This window comes from Chlamydotis macqueenii, chromosome 2, assembly GCF_036417535.1.
Source record: "Chlamydotis macqueenii isolate bChlMac1 chromosome 2, bChlMac1.mat, whole genome shotgun sequence".
In the NCBI taxonomy this organism is placed as follows: Eukaryota; Metazoa; Chordata; class Aves; order Otidiformes; family Otididae; genus Chlamydotis; species Chlamydotis macqueenii.
In genome coordinates this window covers 7564713-7580374 of record NC_141557.1, presented here as the reverse complement: position 1 = coordinate 7580374, position 15662 = coordinate 7564713, and the positions used below count along the sequence as shown (strand labels likewise).

General features: G+C 40.0%; 1 protein-coding gene across 1 annotated transcript in view; it reads right to left on the bottom strand.

Moving 5' to 3' along the window:
* The window catches only part of DPP6 (dipeptidyl peptidase like 6), a 508132-nt gene that overhangs the window by 427242 nt on the left and 65228 nt on the right, over positions 1–15662 (bottom strand). The gene's annotated exons all lie outside the window — the stretch shown is intronic.

Genomic DNA, 15662 nt, shown 5'->3' with positions numbered 1-15662 from the left:
AGGCAAAGGAAGCTGTTGCAAGTCTATCAGAAAAGAAACCATCTGGCAAAAGTATCCACTGGCACTTCAGTCAGCAATTTCAGATGGACTTCGTCTAGAGGCAAAGAGATTATGCTCAGCTCTGTACGTGAAAGGGATGCACAAGGTTCCTGCTCCATCTTAAGTGTCTGAGCCACATCTGTACATCCTTAATTGCCCATGTTGGGAGAAACTGATGTGATTCCTCTCTAATTCAGCACTATAAAATCAGGAGTACACAGAAACAGAATACCTTGGAGAAACTCTGAATTTCCACTTGTTGAGAACTTGTTCTTGCAGAATGTTAGAGAAACAGAAGGGATTTAAACAGTCAGCATTTCAAATGCATGCCACAGATTTCAAAGGGAGCAGACACGACAAAATACTTTCATTTAAAGACTTCTTCATAATACAGAAATTTTCTTTAAACAGACTTGTGACTCTTCGGACTAGCTGTCACTAAATTGACAGCTTTCTTGTTGCTTGGAAAAGAACTAAAACCTAGATCTAATAAAAAACCCAATGGATGTAATGACACAATTGTACATTTTGGAACCCCCACAGCTGAAGAAAGTCCCTAGAGAGAGATATGAATATACAGAGAAAAAAAAAAGCGTATATAAACGGACAAAATACCCTTCTACTCCTTTGTTCTCTTTCTGGCCTGGCCAAACATACACTTCTTCCTCCAGTTTGGCTTCAGTAGGTTCAAATATTCTTCTCTTGCAGTCTCTTACAAAGAAAGGAGCAATGATGGAGGTTTGTGAAAAGCTCACCCTGTGAGAGAGCATGTCGGATACTCTCTAGGAATAAATACTGGATCAGGGATTTCCATCAGAATTATAGACAGAGGTGAGGAGCCCTCTTGAGCTGTCTTCTCACGGCAGTTTTGAATGTGCAGAACTGCCATGACAGGTACTTCAGAGAGTTCTCAGATTGAACAGAAAAGCATCTAATGAGTTCAGTCATCTGGAGCTAAGTGGTTCTTGAGCAGAGGCTTTATGGAACACAGTTCTAGATGAGCTGTCTGAAGTTCCCTGAAATCACCTACAAGTAAATAATTCCTTCTTGGATTTGGCACCAATTTCAATTGGTAGATGTTTGTGCTTGCTCACTGTTAGTGCTGGTGCATGTTCTTTCCTACCCATTTGTCTTTACAAATTGATTAGGACAAGTTTACTTATAGTTTTCGAAGTACAAATTACCCCATTCATCCAACTCACCTGTCTTAGTCACACAACGTCTAAAACCACTGAGGGTCTTGGAAGCTATTTTAAAGGTCTGATAATGCCTTCCGTCAACTGCCATTATTGTAATAGCATATATACAGGATTAGAAATGGCTGTCCAAACAGTGTATTCATTTTTCAAGATGTGGGAGACACAAAGACAAGAATGGAATACTGATAGGAGATCAATAAATTATGTCCTTACCGATTTAACGGACATTTATGAGCACAGTTATTTAGGATCAACAAACAAGCCAAACAAAGAGAGATTTTCATTTTAAATACCTCTTAGGACATGCCTGGATTTAACTCATCAACATATATGCTTCCTTTTAACCTCATCACAGTCTTTCAAAGTATGTCAACAGAGGGACTAAGGTCAGTTTTGCAAAGGTATTTACCAATGTGAGGTACTGGAATACACACTGGAATTATCAAAACCAGATCAGTGATGGCATAATCAACATAAGCTGCTGCCTTGGAAAATTCCAGTGGATATTCACATGCACCTTTACGTATTCACTGTATGTATCTAAATTTAGGGGCATTTGATTTCTAGTTGCTAGTTAAGCCAATATAGGTCTTGGCCTTCTAAGTAGTATCTTTTAAAAAATAAACAAACTCAAAGCTTTGTGAAACAAGATGTGCATATTTCTAGTCCTTTCTGACTTAGAGGTAGATCTACATGTATATTTATTTGCATATGCCAAGGAACTATGAAAGGATGCCAGGTGAACCAAACTGAAGAAAGTGTGAAAACTAACTTTAGGGATGTTCAACAATTTCACCACAAAGACAAAAGCAATCCAAGGCTGTGCTAAGCAAGAAAATGCAAGCTGCTTCATGATCTGAATACAACTGTGACAAAGGCAATCTTGTGAAATTTTGACTACAACTGGTAATTTCAAATCTCTGAAAGAAGTCTGATTTGCTCTTCCAGAGAAAAATAATCTAATTGCCTCCAAGTTATGCAAGCACACAGCAGTATTCAGATCCTCTTGTTCCTCTCCACAAAGCAGGCAAGCAGCAACTAGGCAGCTAAAAATGTCACAACAGGGCTCCAAGAAACAACCTTTGAGTCCATCACAGCTTCGGCAATGATAACATCAACAAGGCTTCAGCAACACAGCCAGAGCTGCATTTTGTAAAAGCACCAACACTGACAGCAATTGTTGAAAAAATGAAGCCACCATGACTTAAGGCAGTAACAATTTCTGATGAAACACCACTTGCCACACTAGCTGTTACCTCCCCTCCAGGAACTCTACCAGCCATGAGCAGACAGAAACAGCATCACCATTTATCTAGACTTTAAGGTTCTTGATAATCATTAATTTTTTCTCAACGCTACATCTTCAATGATTTCTTATAAATAACCACACTAAAACCTTCTTAAATTTCATGAGACTGAGCAAAGTTTACCATTTTTCTGTAGGAACTGTTTATTCTAGCTGTTATTCACCAATTTAAATATGTCTTCGCCTATCCAGTAACTCAGTAAAACAGAATTCACTACTGACTCTGGGGATAATAAATTTATTGAAAACATCCTTTACTGAGAAAAGAGTATCCCCAATTCAAAGGAATGCATCCTTGAATTGGTATTGGTATTTTTGGAAGCAGATGACATCTCAAAACCAATTAGCATGGCCTAGTTGTGTCATCTAGAAACATACGGGTCCTTCAAGATAAAGGACATGCGGTACTGATGTTTGCAGCGCATTATGACAAATGCAGGCAACAACTTGTCAGAGGTGGAAACATTTGTTGGATAACAGAGATGACATAACCAGAAAGTGGGGCAGTCCCCCCCAAAGAAGGGCAACACCGTGTTTTGGCTAGAACTTGAGATGTCATACTGGACTTACAATAATTTAAATGACCTGGGATATTCCCACCAAAGACATCTTCCTCATCTCGTGACACTCAGAGCTTTCTTTGTATTAAAAAGGAGAGAAAGCACTTGCAAGGGGCTCAAATTTTTGGAATTTTATCACTTTCAGAACACTCACCAAGGCCTATTTCTAAATAAATACACTGGCAGTGATTTCATCTTTGGCCTGCTTTTTCCAGGGAGCTGTAGCGAAGCACTGCTTTATCTTTAATGAACCTGCGTGTAGAGTTTGCGATCTAGGGCTGAGGGGCTCCCTGTTCTCATGGCTGACTCTTGACTGGGATTCTCGCACTGAGCCTCAGCTCCCCTCTCCACCACAGGCAACTCTCTAGCCAGGCCATCTAGTTTAAGAGACAGCAGGAGTCGCACGTCCTGCCACCTCATAAGCCCCTCATGTGCCCCAAAATATTTTAAAGTAGGTTTGTGGGTCAGCTGCAGTGCGGACTGCCAGCATATCCCAGCTTAGTGCTGCAGCCATGGTGGGAGAGGTCTGATCGCATCTTTCTGCCTATTTTAGGAGCAGCCTAAAGCAAATTTACAGAGTAATCTCTCTCTCTGTCTCTTTTGTGTTATCAGTAGTGCCTTTCTATAGAAAAAAATAAAATAAAAAAGATACTGAAAGGCTCACAGTGTGATTTCTAAGCTGACAGCAGGCCTTTAAGATGAGAGCACAGACATTACATTAAATATGCTCCATCACACATAATTTTTGGCTATTATTTAGTTCATATTAGAAAATAGTTGCAATTTCTTTATCAGATCCCTTTGGAAACTGACTACTGTTGGACCCTGCCCTCTACTGACATGCTTCTCTTGTGAACACAATGCAGCCTGTTATACACATGACAACCTAGATGGCACACTTTAAATTAATCTTTTATGGAAAGAGAGGCAAAAAACCTCAGAATGACATGAGGACAAAGCCTAAAATGCTAGTGATTTCTATTTCCTAAGTTGAATAACTGGGAGATAAGGCAAAAAGAAAAAAAAAGCAAATTTTCTTAATAATTATTATTATTAATAATAATCTGAAGATCATTAATTGGGATCAATACAGTTTGATACATAAGAGTCTGGATCACCTTCTATCCTTCAGAAATAAAATTGTTTTCTTTATAGTGCTTGTCAAGCCTGTTCTCTGAGTTCAACAGAGCAAACATGCGAGACCCAGCAGAAGTTGCAGCGGTAAACAAGCAGCTGTGCCACTCTGCTAACCTGCAACATTAGCACGTAGGGCACAGAGCAGTGCTGGTGGCAAGGGAGCACTTCCACTCCCGCTGGTCTGTGCCCTCTGCCCGGCCCACGCTATTATACGTGACAAGAGAGCGGGCATTTTGAGATCTGTTTTCACTTAAGGCCCTTAAAGTGGAGACAGTGTCCATTAAGACTTGCAGTAAACTGAAATAAAACTATTTGTCAGTGTTTTATAGATGAGACCAGTGGAGCCAAGTGATTTGCTCGTGCAAGTCTGTACTGGGGGCAGAAGAGTGCACAGACTTCATCCAGTGGCCATTTATTCTATGGGATGACAACTCTCTTTACGTTGAGTATTGAGAAAGCTCAGCAGAATTAGCAGGAGGTGGAGCATCAGGAGAGATGCCACTTGCTAAGTTTGGAAGCAACGGGCTCCAATTCATCTGGCCCGGTACACAGCTGCTTGCTTTTAAAATAGGCAGCTAACGGAAAAAAAAAAAAGCTGAAGTTTGAGAACTACACCACAAAGACAGTAAAACATCCCTGAGAAATAGTATTCTTCCTAAGTCATTGCTGTAGATGTCATAGGGTTGTGTGTGTGCGCACTCAAGCAATTTGTGTTTGCTTGTTGCAAGTGTAGCTTGTAATTGTGTTTCTTACACGACAGTTGTTCTACGTACGCAACTGCAGTCCTTAGAAAAATCCTACCGTGATGGTTAATCTTTCTATAGAGTCCTCAGGCTATTTATTCCAGCCCAACTGAGAGAAAAAACACAGTTACTGTGGGCACGGAGAATGCTTTACGCCCTCCGTAAAATCATTTGACAATCCAAGGAAAACTTTCCTGAGTCTGTTGTTCAGATTCCAGTGTGATTAATTGTATTCAGCGGGAGCTTTACCTGAGTAAGGGCTGCAGGGTCTGACAATATCTGAGCGGGTCAGCCCAAAACATTAAAATGATTCATAACCCTAGAAATAAGCATTTGGAAAAAAAAAAAAAAAAAAATCCCTGTAAATACAGATCAGCATCACCACTTGAGGGTGCTGCAGTAGTTCTTAAATATTAACTCAAAAGATGTGCTGCCAGGCAGGTATTGTACGCAGAGCTACACGGCAATAATTCACCTAATTATTTCCATGGAGGCACTCAGAACATTTTTTGCTAAATTCACACAAAATACAAGGACTGAACAAGAGATCATCTTCTGAAGTAGAGGTTTAAATCCTAAAACCTTCCTAGCTGACTAAAGTAATAAAATAGGATTATCTTTAAAAAGAGGTGAAAGAAAGGAAAAAAAATAAGTAGAACAAAAGAGGACCCTCAATTATGCAAGCACATGCATTTCCAACTTCAAAAAATTAATTACTAGCATAAATTCTCAGCTCCGCACACGTATTTCCTCTGACTGTAGTACAAGCAAATGTCTTCCAAGGCAAATCAAATTGATTTTGCTATAAACTATTACAGGATTATAGTCCATTTTAACAGTCTTCACTACAGGAAACACACAGAACTAGTCTCTGTGGGAAATACATTGAATAGTCAATAAAACACAAAGAGATACCAAAATAGAGTGAAAATGGTTCAAAAAAGCCACAGCAACCTAAATGGAGAGTCTAAGTCAAATATTACCTAGGATTCTCCTGTTCCATAGAACCTCCCTTTTATTATAAAAAAAAACATTATTTGTTCAAGAGGATATAAAAACATGAAAAAAAGACAAGATGATAATGAATTTAAAAGAAACTTACGAAATCCCTATATATGTGAAAGCATAATGACTGTACATAAAATGAGCTCATTTTGGGAAAGTAAGTCCAATTCTGGTTCTTTTACCCGACTCTCATCAAATACTCAAGAGAGATGGTCAGGAACTATTTGATGATACTCTTGGAAAATGCTGATCCATCGGAGTTAGAACTGCTAGTGGAAAACAGGCTGGTTTAGAAGAAAATTCCCGGTTCAAAGACATTTGTGGAGGAGAATTTATTGCTTAAGGTTAGAAGATATAAATGGACTACTTTCAGACTGAAAATAACACAAATTTATTTCCAAAAATGAAGTGATTTTTGAAATCTTGATGAACAATGAAAAGAAAAGAAAGTATGAAAGGCAAATAAATCATTTCAGTTGACCAGACTAATTTTATTCTTTGGCTTGCCACGGAGCAGACATCTCCAGGATTGATCACCCACCCCAATTCAGAGTAGCAAAGTTTTTGAAGCCTTGAAATCTTAATTCTTCTCAACTTTTATCTCTTTGCTGTGTGTCCACTAGAATGTGTTGGGTTGAAAGGCTTTCTAAAACTAGTGAAAGAAATCACAATTACCTAAACCTTGGTTTTTTAAATCAAAGTACTACAATCAGCTAGAAGAGTAAGACTGCCCTGGTGCAACGGTGAATATAATCTATGAACAGGTAAGTACTAGGAGTAGTCCTTTGCAACGAGAGGTAGAGTCTCAGCCTCCTTCCACATCCTCTCCCTTGGGTGACTGTTCAACAACACGCTGCTGCTGAAGTTGGTACCACCTGTGATCCACAACATGCACTTCCCAGGGCAGTCCTCACCTAGATAATGAACTGACTCAATTTAAAAAAAAAAAAGATTGATTTAACTCCAGTGACCATCTTTAAGCAGTACGTACACACAGCTCAACAAATGCTTGTGCCTCACTTTCCTCGCAAAAGATGACAAAAGGAAAGCAATGAGATGAAGGTGAATGGATCAAGGAGAGGTGTGCAAGAGCCAGACATTCATTCTGCAAATTATATGATTGGCTACACATTTCTTTAGCCTTAGCCCTCTAATGGACTGGAGTCATTTGGCCCCTATATTGCAATACTCAGCATTAGAAAAAGAGAGCAAAAGCTACTGCAGATACTTTACAGAGACAGGAGTAATCCCTGAGCCTATGTAGCAAGACATTGTTTTATTAGACCTTCTGAAATCTGAAATTAGAGCAAATATGTCAATATTCCCTTTCTTTATAAAAAGTGTGTTAGAAATAGGCAGACAATCTTGACATTATGTGGGTTTTTCTCCAGTCTATTCATTTCTACATTGCATTGTTCAACTAGTTATTTTTAAATTTTCATTACTTTGCAGACAGTGCCCTGATTATTCCTCTGAGAACTGTAACCTTTTAAATACCTTTATAAATGCCTTTACACGTGATTAGCATTAGCACAAGACCTATCCACTTCCCCCTATCAGGGTCACAAATATCATATGAACACTTCCAATGAGCAAAAGAAAAGATACATATACTTTTTTATAAGTTAGAGAGCTGCTGTGGGAACTTTTTTTAAAGACAGAAATAGCAGAAGAAGGTAGAATACCATCTTGGCCTCATTTAAAATACATGTCGGTCTCACACAGGTTTATGTGGAGCTCCAGCTTGGCCTACACATGTAGGAAGAGGCAGCAAACAGGCCACAGCCAAGTGATTTGGCTGTCAGATGCACAGACACGAACTCCTGATTACTGACTTGCATCTTTACTATGTGGGAAATTATGCCTCCAGCAAGGTGATGCATTTATCTCCTATTAACTTCAGTCAGAATGGGATTAGATTTGGGGCAAACTGCTCTGATTCTGTTTAAGTTACCCCAGGAATGAAATGTGAACATAATAACCTCCACCCACCCCAGAGGGGGCTGTGAAGATTAATGGTAGGAAAGCACCTGGATGCCAAGGACAGACGTTTGTCCTAGTTCCGTCTACATTTGAAAAATGATGAGACTCTTCCGTCTCTCAGAAAATGGTCACAGTTACTTTAAAATAAGTATTCACGATAAGAGTTGTGAACTCAAAGACCAAAACAGTTGAAATTATTAACAAGTAACATGTAACACTGTAAATTTATTTCACCGGGGAAAGGTCAGCATTAGAGATGTGAGACAGCCTTTTACATTAGAATAACTCATATTGCCTTCATCAGTCATGTATTTCCATAACTCTGTGCTTTTTTCAGTCATCTTATTTAACAAAAAGGAATTATGTTTTGTGGAAAACAGCTCTACAGAAAAAGCATATTCATTAAGCCTGCCATTGCAAAATCTTTCATATTAGATAAGTGTTAGCAGCCTTTATTTTTTCAATAAATAATTTTATTATTTATTGCACACTCCTACCTTCCTCTTCATTCAGTTTAATTATACCAGTAGCATGCTGGGTAACATTTCTCATTTTCCTTTTGTAAATAACTGGTATCATAGCAAACGCCTGTAAGCACTCATTACAAGTGAGGAATGCTTGTCACTCATATTAAACAACTGTGGTTTGCTGTGCACAAATGTTTTTAAAACATTCAAATCTTTGGGCTGCAATATTTCATCCAAAGGAGCATGTGGTTGCTTTGTGTCAATGCACACAGGAGAGAGCAACAGCTGTGTAAACACTGAATTATGGCAAACTGCAAAACACCTCAGACGTCTTCACAGAAGCATTCCAAAACACCTGCCCTGCTCCAGGCAGGACTTGGGCACTGCATTTTGGGCATAGCAGGGTCAGGATCTACCGCGCTTTTCCCCTACTCCCATGCAGCGTGCGTAGAAAGGGGACAACAAAGTGACTTCATTATTCCTGCTCCACATTCTCCCTTCATGGCTTCACTGGATAAGCAGGAATACTGCTACTGTTGAGATAATTAGCACAGGCAATTAGTAAGAGATTGTTAATGTTTCATTGAAACGTAAATAGCAAAAAATAAATAATTCCTCCCTTAAGATCGAAACCAGAAGAATAATTAACAGCTGGAGGGGAGGGGAAGCAAGAAGCTAGAGCACACTCCAGAACTGCAATCTGTTATCCGATTTTTGCAGGAAAACATGTGTGTTTGTCTATTATACCCTTTCCTCAAGCAGCTCTTCTGCATCAGCAAAGCACTCGCAAAGTTCCCCACTGAGTTCAGTGGTAGCAAGACTGAACCTGAAGTTGGAAATGCTCATCCTTAGACATGGGTGATCGTGAGAATGTGATCAGATGGACCAGTCCTGCAAGAAATGTTGTTCAGTCTGCACAGAAATCTTTGCCAGATCAGGGCTACAGTTTTATATTATGGTGGTAACACTCTGGACAATCACCTCATGAACCAGCACCTTCACCTTTACTCTGTGAAGAGCTACAATCCTTCTTTCACTCCTTGCTTTCTCCAGCTCTATCATTCTCTTTCCTGTTAAGTATAAAGCTTGACTACTTCTCAGCATTTAGTAACTTCCTTTGCTCCTCTGTGGGGAGCGAAAAAAAAAAGCAAAGCAGAATCAAGACTTATCAACAATCCTGTGTTTTAACTCAGAACCCCTAGAAAAATCAGCTGAAATGAACTCATCCTTCCTTTCATGCTGCCCCAGGTAGCCCTACCTCATTTCTCTTTAGAAGACATCTTTCCATGCTTTGGAGATATTTTCTCCATGCTTCCCTTCCCTAGGACACAGACAGCTCTCCTCAAGCTTCTCACTACAAAGGCTCCTCACTTCCTAAACCCAGTCATCAGACATACTCCCTCATGGTATGAACACACCCACCTCCCAAACACAGCCCGGGCCAGAGACTCCGGCAGGCGGGCAGCTCCCAGTCTGCACAACGCCTGCTCCCTCCTAGATGAAGTACAAAGAGGGAAGGTCACCTGCTGCACTGGGACAACCACCACTAGGCCTCCTTACTCTTAAAAAGGGTTGGTCTATGCTAGAATATCCTTTTCAAAGCTACTGTGCTTCAAGGTTGAGCTTTTCAAGTGTTTTGAATATTTGGTTGCCTGGTTTGCATTAAGTTTATGGAAAGGCCTGAAAGAGCACCTCCTGTTCAGGCATGAATGCTTACTTATGTTCTGCTATGAGACATTTTGTTTCTGAGCTTGTGTTTGCATACATCAGAGAAAGCTGTCTGCTGGGCAAAGAGCTAAGCCACACACTGATGATGCTGTGCATGAAGAAAGCACTGCCCATCATCATCTGCCATTCACCTATCTGCTCCAGAGCTGTGCCAAGCTTCAGGACATAGCAGAGGAAGATGCACGTACTTCATCTTTACACACAGCAGTTCTGATTTACCAGGTACCAGTGCAAGGACAGAGAAAAGGCAGGCTTCCCCTTTCTTTTCTCAGAGACTTTGGGTCTTTAGGCAGCAGATGAGCAGGTTATGTAGTTAACAGCATGCAACACACCTCTCATGCTTCCCTCATACAAGCAGCATCTGACTCTCCTTCTTCCAGACTGGCTCTCCACACAGGATGGCCAGAGGGCTCTGCAATCCAGGGCAGCACAGCAGGGGAAGGCAGGAGTACAGAAGCAGTGCTTTCATGCCCAGCTACTTTCCTGTTTCTAGGATTACCAGTGAGCTGCGGAAGTATGGCACGATTCACATTCATTTCTTAACATAATCAAACCACATCAATTAGATGCTTTCTGTCTGCAGCACTGAGCAAAGGGGAGTTCTGCAGGAAAGGGTAATTTATAAAGAACAGAATGGAAATACTGCATGTGCTGTGACAACTTATTTGTTTATTTAGATTTAAAATGATTAACAAATTTGCCTCTCCATGGCTCTCAGTGCCCTAACATCATTAACCACTCAATAAAATTTCAACAGCTTTAAAGTAATCAGTTTTACAGGAATACAAACAGCCAGCCACTTTCACAGCTACCACTTGCTTCAACGCAGCGGGAAGAAAAACAAAGTTTTCTCTGCCTTTTGCAGTATAGTTTAATTTTTTAAATACGGGCTATTTCATATCTGTGATTAGAAATACATTCCAGAGTCCTGGAGAACATTCTGCTAATTGCCTTAGCTTTTAATGGGCATACAGGTCAGGCACCCTGCTGATCTCAGCTCGATGAGGCAAGCACGATCCTTGTGCTGGACCAGCTCCAGGCACAACAGATCATAACTGGCACCTTATGCACCACTCATGACCTAAAAATGGCCAGCTGAGATTCTGGGCTGGGCACACCAAGCAAAGGAAGGAAAATCTGTGCATCTCCATAGCTGGCCTGTGACAGTGCGATAATAATCTGGCCACAGATGACCAGGCATGGACATGGCAGCTCAAAAAAAAAGATCAGCAGGCATTGTCCAAAGGGAATTGGATGCAATTCCTTCTTTCTAAAGGCACAGATAATACCTTTCCCATCTTATCTGTCTGGTTCCTTACCCTACCCTCATGACCCTCATCTTGCTGAAGTTCAGGCAGCTCAGCTTCACCCACACCCAGAAATGACTGGAGAGAGAAGCTATCTTCCAGCACTCTCGGTTCACTTTTGAAAATGCTAGCAAATATGTCAGTGCTTATATATGTATACATAGACACACAAGTTGTGGCTAGTTGCCACAAGGCACTGGCATGGCAAAGTTTGGAACCTCAGTCCAGACAGGAGATCTGCAGGGCTTCCAAACTCTTGACAGTCTAAAGCTGGAACTCAGGCTTGATCCAAAGTCTGCTAAAGACAACGGCAGCCCTTCCACTGTCTCAAAAGACATTAAGTCTCTATGTAGTGAAAGACGAAATGAATTCTCCCAAGACTGGCAAATTAACCCCATGTAGGTACTAGCTAGGGGAGTAGAACATTTGAGATATTATGTTCATTCCTGGGATTATTTATACGTGAGGAATAGATTTCCTTGTTTACTTGTAGAGAAAGTACCGCCACAGCATGCTGTTTAAGTAAGCACTCTTAATATCTCAGTAAGCTTTTCTATTTATATAACAGGGCAATATTCTACTCTCCTCCTGCACTCTGAATTGTACCTTCTATGCCCTTGTCCGGTACACATCTTTCATAACTCTGGCACAAATGAGTATCACAGACATTTCAACTACAATGCAGTAAAATATATGGCATATTGCAACTACAAAATGCATTTTAATCTTTCCAAAACTTGCTTCCTGTTGATGACCCATAAAAAGGAGAAGTTGAGAATACTATTTAATAGCTTAGCTTCCCTGCCCAAGCTCCTACGTTACAAGTTCAGAAATGCTATGAGTCTGAATGAACTGACCATCTGCAGTAACCATATTTCTTCCTACTATTTGAAAAAGCAAATACGCACAAGGAAAGCAATAGCTTTCTATATGTCAAAAGAGCAGAAGAATCCTTCAGTTCAGTGACTTATTCACATAATACCAATGCCACAAAGTCGTATGAAGTGGGCACTGTACTTTTGCAGCTGGAATTACACTGGTTTTCTTTCAGCAAAGCAAGGCAAAAACTAATGCAGGACAAAAAGGGTTGCATGAAAGCTATTTTGGATACCACTCACTTTGTCCATTTCCTTAATTTCCTTCTTGTTTCTTACTGTCTCAAATCAGAGCAGCAAACTTTGCTTTCTCAGATTAGCACAATTACTTGGTGCAGACATTTTACATTCACCATCGCCATGATTAATGGAAATAGATTTGTCCCTACTGCTTAATGTTAAACAGCTGAGGTCAGGTCATATACTAATTTAAGCTTCAGACAATCCTACTGGCGTCAATGGGATCACGTATGGAGCAAAACATTTTTTCAGTTGCATTGCTGTCTCCTGAAGCCTTCCACTGTATTTCAACATACGTCTCTGGTGATGTTCTAATGGATACATAGCAATGAGAGTCACTCACAGCAGATGGTATTTTGCACTGCTACTCACAGATTGCAGTCCTTGCATTTGCCAGTCACATATCAACAACTGGCCTAAAAGCAGACAGCAAAAGCAGGAGATTTAAAAAAAAAAATCTAGTATTTTTGTGGAGCAGCAGAACTAGTGAAGTACACTTTTCTATCAAGATATATCTAATGGTTAGATTATCTAGCGTCTGATGAGGTATCAGCTCTGACTGAAGTACATCCTGCGGGTGGGGCATTTCATAACAATTCCTCATTGTAAGGCCTCTAGAGCTTGATAAGACCAAAAATTACATTGCTGTCTCCCTTCAAGGGTCTATGAATTGCATCTTTTCTTACTAGACTATCTATTTTCAAAGAAAATTGTGTCAATATAGACTTCTACCCTCAGATAGCTTTGCTAGAGTTGGTTTTAAAATTACTAGAATAGGGAAAAAAAAAAAACCAGAAACACACAAGCATGACTGCAAATGCCTCATATTCTTTGGAAACTGGAAAACAAAACCAAGAGAAAGCATTAGAAAAATATACTTACTATCTACAGTCGGGGTCTTCAGTCAACGGAAGTTAGCATGCTTAAAACTTACGAGCTCTGAAATCACATGGTAGAAGGGTATCCTCTCCACTGACTATAGAGGCACCTGAACTGAATGCCTAGAATAAATATCCCTTAAGTTGGCAATTTTGGAGATAAACTCTGTGGATCCCAAAAACATTCCCCTCTATGAAGCCAGGGAGTTCCCTTTGAAGTGTGATTGACAAATTTTTATGGTCTCTGGATATTAGACAGTCTAGGAACAGCCCCACAAGAAGTATGTGGTGAAGCTCATTCTGAAGGGAGAGAAGCAACCAGATAATTTACACTGAAGCAGAGCTGGCACAAAACCAAGGAGAGGCAAGATTTCAGAGGTACAGAGCCTTTGTGAGACTGTTCTGGCAAAGACCTGACACATCCTCTGGGATATTTATGAATATTAAGGTGTGCTGTGATGTGAGTACTGTTTCAGCAAGAGAAAGATGTTGCATTTGGCTAAAACAACTGTTCAATGTGCACAGAACAAACTGTATCGCATGTACAGAAAAGTCATAGACATTCCTGCACGTGTTACACCTGGAAGGCCATTCAGGACCACATCTTCAACTTTTATTTCTGGTAATGCTTCATCCCAAGCTCAGCTGCAGCCACTGGGGTTCTGTTCTGACATCAGCAGGATAACTGGTAAGCAAAGACTGCGTGCATTTCCTGAAATGTCTTCACAGTCTCGTCAAATAGCCAAGCACAACTAGGGAAATATCAAGAGGTGCGGAATTAGAATTAGTGAAAGAAAAAGGAGGTTTGTTATTTTATTCCAGCACGTAGAAATCCCTGCTGTGAGCTGAGTCTCATTGTGCCAGACAACATATAAACATGCAGCGTATGCCAATTATGGCTCTGAAGAGCTTACAGCCTTCAGAGGCAAGACAGACAGAAGGTAAGAAAAAAAAAAAAAAAAAAACCGAAACAGAGAACTAACATACACACAGCAAAATCAGTCACAAAGCTAAGATTAAACCCTGTCTCCCTGCAAATACCAAAGCCTTTCCCCTGTCCAGTCTGTGATATTGCCTGCTAATCAAAATTGTTTGACAACTTGAATGCATTCACTTTCTGGATCTCTGCAAGCTAAGCTATGAGGAGCCCCAAGCAGAAAGCAAGGTGAATCATGCCTCCAGAAACCAAAAATACCAGTTTATTCTGCTATAATTCTTCATGAATCCACACTAGGTTATTGCTCCTTTGTCCTTTACTTCTCTTTTACCATTATTTTTTTTTTTCCTCCCCTAAGTAGGTCACCTCATCTCCTGAAGTATGAATCCGTAAGACTATGAAAGCATAAAGGAGATTTATTCCTCTCTGTGTGCATGATCCTCTCCACTGAAAGAAGTATGGGAATGACTACAAGGTTCATCATTGACTTCCAAGAATAGACAAATGCCTTTGTTATGCTTCTGTGGCATATCTCAGACACAGGCAGGATCAAACCTACAGTGAAGACAGAAGAACTTTTGCCATTAAGTTGTCCACTAAAACATTTGAGCATGGTCCAAAGGTGGTAAAAGGTTAGAGACTAATTTAATTTGAGAATTTTAATTTGCTAGATTTAACATAAGGCCACTAATGTTTTTTTTTTTCTTTCTCTCTCAGACCTGTCTCTGCTCTTAGATACATATTTATATTAAACTTACAATTTACAAACATCATGATAGACTGCCCTTTGCCAACCTCTTAAAGGGCTCACAGTCACAATAATTCTTCACATATGATGCTTAATTACATTTTAGTAAGTTGCTCTTGAGAAAATAAAATCCCTAACAAGTAAAGCTAACAGAAATGTAAACCCTGTACATGCCTAAAATACAAAGTCTTTGCTGAATAAAATCGGCACTTTTTTTTTTCCTCAGAACTCTTATCAGAGGTAAGTATATATATTTTTTTTCTTACTGACTTCTGTTTGTACTAATTTGAGAGGTCTCAGAGTTCACACCACCACCACAAAAAAAAAAAAAAAAAAAAGAAGATGTTATTCACAATAGATGCTTGTTCTCAGGGAATTTCTTCACATAAGACAAGGCAAGATTGAAGAAACCCACAGAGTAAAGCAGGGTTGCTTGCATTCAAGCTGTTTGTAATGAAGGAAAAGCTTGCAGCTATTTTATTAAGAGGTGGTGCTGATGCTATAATTCCA